This window comes from Otolemur garnettii, unplaced genomic scaffold (genome assembly GCF_000181295.1).
Source record: "Otolemur garnettii isolate 467f Iridium unplaced genomic scaffold, OtoGar3 scaffold00011, whole genome shotgun sequence".
In the NCBI taxonomy this organism is placed as follows: Eukaryota; Metazoa; Chordata; class Mammalia; order Primates; family Galagidae; genus Otolemur; species Otolemur garnettii.
This window is the reverse complement of record NW_003852406.1, coordinates 18,152,684-18,158,710: the sequence shown is the minus strand read 5'-3', so window position 1 is coordinate 18,158,710 and position 6,027 is coordinate 18,152,684. Positions and strand designations below refer to the sequence as shown.

Genomic DNA, 6,027 nt, shown 5'->3' with positions numbered 1-6,027 from the left:
GCCTGTAGTCTCAGCTACTTGGGAGGCTGAGGCAAGAGAATTGCTTAAGCCCAAGAGTTTCAGGTTGCTGTGAGCTGTGGCAGCACAGCACTCTACCGGGGACAACATAATGAGACTCAGTCTCAAAAAAAAAAAAATTATTTCTGGCTAGGCATGGTGGCTCATGCTTGTAATGCTAGCACTTTGGGAGACCGAGGCAGGAAGATTATTTGAGTCCAGGAGTTTGAGGTTACAGTGAGCACTACTGCACTCTTGCCAGGGTGACGGAGTGAGACCCTGTCTCAAAAAAAGAAAAGAAAATAAATATTTAATTCTAATAACATTATATGCCTATATTTAATAAATCAATATAATTATATCTATATTTAATAAATGTTTAAGTTTAAAGTCAAATATAAATTTATTAAATATGTTTACATTAATATAATTAATAAATTTGGTAAATTTCTAATTTTGCGTAGAGCCCTAATTTTGGTGATTATTGGTTACTAGACTCAAATCATTTCCTTTATCCATGTCAACAACTATAGTATTTAAGGTAATTGAGGTTCAGAAAAATGACTCTGAGTTACAGGACAACACCCTATAGAATAATATGCTTAAAGAAGTAAACCTTCATTTAAACCTTTCCTTTAGTAAAAAAAAATTTTTCTTTTTTTGAGACAGAGTCTCATTTTGTCATCCTTGGTAGCGTGCTATGGTGTCATAATTCACAGCAACCTCAAACTCCTGGGTTTAAGTGATTCTCTTCCCTCAGTCTCCCAAGTAGCTGGGGCTACAGGCATCTGCCACAATGCCTGGCTATTTTCTTTCCTTTTTTTTTGCAGTTTTTGGCCGGGGCTGGGTTTGAACCCGCCACCTCTGACATATGGGACCGGCGCCCTACTCCTTTAAGCCACAGGCACTGCCCACTGGCTATTTTTTTTTTTTTTTTTAGAGACAAGGTTTTCCTCTGGCTCAGGCTGATCTCAAACCTGTGAGCTCAGACAATCCACCAACCTTGGCCTCCCAAATGCTGGAATTACAGGCATGAGCCACTGTGCCTGGCCCAGTATTTTTTCTTTTTTAGACAGAGGTCTTGAGTACAGTGGTATCATCATAGCCCACTGTAGCCTCTAACTCCTGGGTTCCAGAGATTCTCCTGCCTCAGCCTCCCACAGTGCTAGGATTACAGGTGTGAGCCACTGGCACTCGCCTGTTTTGTTTTGTGTTTTGTTTTTGAGAGTAGTAGAGTGTAATGGTGTCAGCGTAGCTCATAGCAACCTCAAACACTAGAGCTCAAGCAATCCTATCCTCTTGCCTCAGCCTCCCACGTAGTTGGGACTACAGGCATGTAGCACCACACCTGGGTAGGTTTTCTATTTTTAGTAGAGACCAGGTCTTAACTCTTGTTCAGTCTGACCTCGAACTCTTGTGTTCAAGCAATCCACCCACCTTGGCCGGCTAAGAGTGCTAGGATTACAGGTGTGAGCCACCTTACCTGGCCTGGCTTTTTTTTTTTTTTTTTTTTTAGACAGACTCTCACTATGTTGCCCTCAGTAGAGTACTGTGGTGTCACAGCTCACAGCAACCTTAAACTCTTGGGCTTAAGCGATTCTCTTGCCTCAGCCTCCCAAGTAGCTGGGACTACAGGTGCCTGCCACAATGCCTGGCTATTTTTTGTTGCACTTGTCACTGTTGTTTAGCTGGCCTGGGCTGGGTTCCAACCCGCCACCCTCAGTGTATGTGGTTGGCGCCATAACCTTTGTGCTATGGTGCCAAGCCCTGGCCTGGCTTGTTAAATATTTTTAAAGCAGCTACCTACCATACTTAGAGTACTAGCTAGAAATGAAAAAATGGGATACTAGAAATGGTGTATATTTGATGGAAAATTATGTAGTCATTTACTATTACTATAATTATGAAGATGATAGACATTTGGAAAATGATTATTAAATAAAAAATACAAATGTATTCTATAATTATGCTGTGTATAAAGATTAGAAGGATCTTTTCTATTCTCAAAGATTAGGAAACATTGAAAGACAAACCTGATTTATCATGAATGAGATTGTTGATTTTCTTTTGGCTACTTTGTACAATTCATAAAGTTTAAATGAAAGTCCACAAACATTTCAAATATTGTAAAAAATATGATGAACGTATATTGACTAGAAAGAAGAAATAGTGTACAGTCACAGAGAAAAAGAGAAAACTTTTTTTTTTTTTGAAACCGAGTCTCACTCTGTTGCCCTGGGTAGAGTGCCAGGGCATCATAGCCTACAGCAACCTCAAATTTCTGGGTTTCAGAGATCCTCTTGCCTCAGCCTCCTGAACCCACCATAGCGCAGGGCTGATTTTTCCTATTTTTAGTAGAGAAGGGGTCTTACTCTTGCTTAGGCTGGTCTCAAACTCCTGAGCTCAAGCAGTCCACCTGCGTCAGCCTCCCAGAGCGCTTGGATTATAGGCATGAGACATCATGCCTGCAAGCAAAACTGTATTTGAAGGACAGTAGATAGATTACCTTGGTTGGAAGAAAAATGGACGATGAAGTTTAGAAAAGATGAGAATGAAGGTCTCTAATTTTGATAATTTAAGATAAAATGAACTGGAATAGGTTCTTAACTGTGGAATAATTCAACAAAAAACCCCAGAAAATTTATTCTATGTTATTTAAGCAAACTAGAATTGGGGGCAAGGAAGTTGAACTGGTTCATTGTGTTATTGATTATTTTCACCTATAATTCTGAATTTGTGACTGTTTATCAAGTTCTCTCTGGGCCTTTTACTCCTTTACCATTTCAATAATAATAAATTTGCAAAACGTTTTATGATCAGAATTTTTTGTTTTTCATTTTTTTCATGATGTTTCCTTTGATCTCCACCTTGTTTTTTCTTGTCTTTAGAGTTAGCAAATGTTAAACTTTGACATAGTGAAGTGAGAGAAGAAATAAAAACAACCTGAATTGATTGGGCAGAGATTGAAAGGGAGAAAAACCAGTTTTTATTAGTCACTGAATGGGTAAGTGCCTTCATGTAATCCCAATTTTGTTCTCTTGAACCTTTTAGGAATAAAGAGGACATCCGTCTTTGCTATTTTCAAAGAAAATAGATGTAATTTAAAGTAAAGTACTAGCTAAACAGGCATCTGAAGTTTTAAGATGTCTATAAACATTTTATGTCATATTGAACAAAGAAGTAAAAAACAATCGTTTGTTAATGATATAGTATTTTGTTTTTAATTTCAGGTTAATGTGAGAGTACAAACAACTAGGTTGCAATGTTTGCATTTGTTTGGGAGAGTCTCTCTTGTAGTTCTGTTCCACATTGTATACCCTTACATTGTGCCCATTAAGTGGGAGCACATCAATCCCCTTCCTTTGCCCCTCTGTCCTCTCCCTTGTCCCTCCTCCACTTGAATTCAATTGAGTTTTTCTCTTATGTGGGCATATATTAAATCGTCTACTGGCTTCATATTAGTATTGAGGACATTGGGTAATTGCTTTTCCATTCTTGTTATACTTTACAAGAAGAATGTATTTCACCTCCATCCAGGTTAATCCTTTTTTATGGCTGAATAGCATTCCATGGCATACATCTACCATAGTTTGTTCATCCATTTCTGGGTTGGTAGGCATTTAGGTTGTTTCTGCATCTTAATGATTGTAAATTGAGTTGCTGTAAACAATCTAGTATAAATGTCCTTATGATAAAATGATTTTTTTCTTTTGAGTAGATGCCTTACTAGTTCTTTGGGTAGATGTCTTACTAGTTCTTCTGGGTAGATGCCTTTGAGTTCTTTGAGGATTCTCCATATTTCTTTCCAAAGAGACTGTATTAGTTTGCAGTCCCACCAACAGTGTAAAAGTGTTCCCTTCTCTCCACATCCTTGCCGGCACCTACAACTTCGGGACTTTGTTATGTGGGCTATTCTCACTGGGGTTAGGTGATGTCTCAGGGTGGTTTTGATTTGCATTTCTGTGATGATTTGGGATGATAAGCATTTTTTGATATGTAAACCAGTTGTCTTCCTCAGAGAAAATTCTGCTCATGTCTCTTGCCTTGTGATAGATGGGAATTTTTGCTCTTTTTTTTTGATGATTAATTTGAATTCTCTATAGATTCTAGTTATCAGCCCTTTGTCAGGTTCATAATATGCAAATATCTTTTCCTCTTATGAAGGTTGTCTGTTTTCTTTTACTGTTGTGCAATTATTTCTTTAATTTTAGCTGTGCAAAAAATTTTCAGTTTAATTAAGTCCCATTTGTTTATTTTTGTTGTTGTAATTACCACTGAAGTCTTCTTCATAACATCTTTCCCCAGTCCAGCATCCTCAAGAGTTTTTCCCATACTTTCTTCTAGGATTTTTATCATTTCATGTCTTAGATTTAAATACTTATCCATCTTGAGTCAAAAAAAAAATTTTTTTTTTTGAGACAGAGTCTCACTATGTCACCCCTCAGTAGAGTGCCATGGTATCACAGCAACCTCAAACTCTTGGGCTTAAGCAATTTCTCTTGCATCAGCCTTCCAAGTAGCTAGGACTACAGGCACCCACCACAATGCCCAGCAATTTTTTTGTTGCAGTTGTCGTTGTTTAGCTGGCCCAGGCCGGGCTCAAACCCGCCAGCCTCAGTGCATGTGGCTGCCACTGTAACCACTGTGCTACAGGCACAGAGCCCATCTTGAGTCAATTTTTGTAAGTGGTGAAAGGTGCGGGTTCAGTTTCAGTTTCATGTGTTTGTTCAGTTTGCCTGCCATCATTTATTGAATAGGGCTTATTTTCTCTAGTGTGTGCTTTTGTTTGGTTTATCAAAGATCAGAAGGCAATAAAAGACTGGTTTCATCTCTTGGTTTTCTGTTTGTTTCCTTGTGTCTATATCTCTATTTTTGTGCTAATACCATGTTGTTTTGATCACTGTGGACTTGTAATATAACCTAACATCTGGTAAAGTGGTCCCTCTGGCTTTGTTTTCATTACTAAGAATTGCTTTGGCTATATGGGTTTTTTTCTGGTTCCATACAAAATGATGAACTATTTTTTCTAGTTCTTCAGAGTACGCTGTTGGTATTTTAATGGGGATTATATTGAATCTGTAGATTGCGTTGGGTAGTATAGAAATTTTACCAACGTTGATTCTTCCCAGCCAAGAGCATGGTATGTTCTTCCATTTGTTAATATCTCCTATTTCTTTTCTTAGAGTTCACAATTCTCTTTCTAGAGGTCCTTCATCTCTTTTATTAAGTATACTACTAGGTATTTCATTTTCTTTGAAGACTGTGAAGCTACTATGAAGGGTCCTTGATTTGCTCCTCAATTTGGCTGTTGTTGTGTACAGGCTACTAATTTGTGGACACTGATTTTATGCTCTAACATGTTACTGTATTTCTTCATCACTTCTAGGAATCTTATAATTGAGTCTCTGTGGTTTTCTAAGTATAAGATCATATCATTGGCAAAGAGCAAGAGTTTGACCTCCTGTGCCCCCATTTGGATGTCCTTTGTATCCTTCTCTTGTTAGAACTTCCAGAACTATGTTGAATAGTAGTGATGATAGAGAACATCCTTGTCTGGTTCCAGCTCTAAGTGGAAAAGCTTTCAGTTTTACTCCTTTCCGTATGTTATTAGCTGTGGGTTTGTTGTGGATGGCTCCATTCAGTTTAACAAATGTGCCACCTATGCCTATTTTCTTAAGTGTACTTGTTAGAAAAGGATGTTGAATTTTATCAAATGCTTTTTCTATATCTATTGAGAGAATCATATGGTCTTTGTTTTTGCTTCTATTGATATGGTGAATTATATAGAGAGAAGAAGAATGAACTTTTTATTTTGTTAATTTTCTGAATGATTCTTCTATTTTCAATTAATGATACAGTGTTATTGTTACTTTATGTGTATGTTATAAACCAGCCTTGCATCCCTGGTATGAAACCTAATTGATTGTGATGTATAATTTTTTTTTTTTTTTTGAGACAGAGCCTCAAGCTGTCCCCCCTGGGTAGAGTGCCGTGGCATTACAGCTCACAGCAACCTCCAACTCCTGGGCT

The 6,027-nt window shown here is 37.8% G+C and overlaps 1 protein-coding gene across 4 annotated transcripts in view; it reads left to right on the top strand.

The window, feature by feature from the left end:
* Positions 1 to 6,027, top strand: part of DENND4A (DENN domain containing 4A) — a 150,847-nt gene that overhangs the window by 29,188 nt on the left and 115,632 nt on the right. For all 4 annotated transcript variants that reach the window (XM_023509993.1, XM_023509995.1, XM_023509992.1 and 1 more), the window contains exon 3: positions 2,886 to 3,001. The gene's annotated coding sequence lies outside the window, so the exon portion shown is untranslated. The remainder of the gene's footprint in view (positions 1 to 2,885; positions 3,002 to 6,027) is intronic.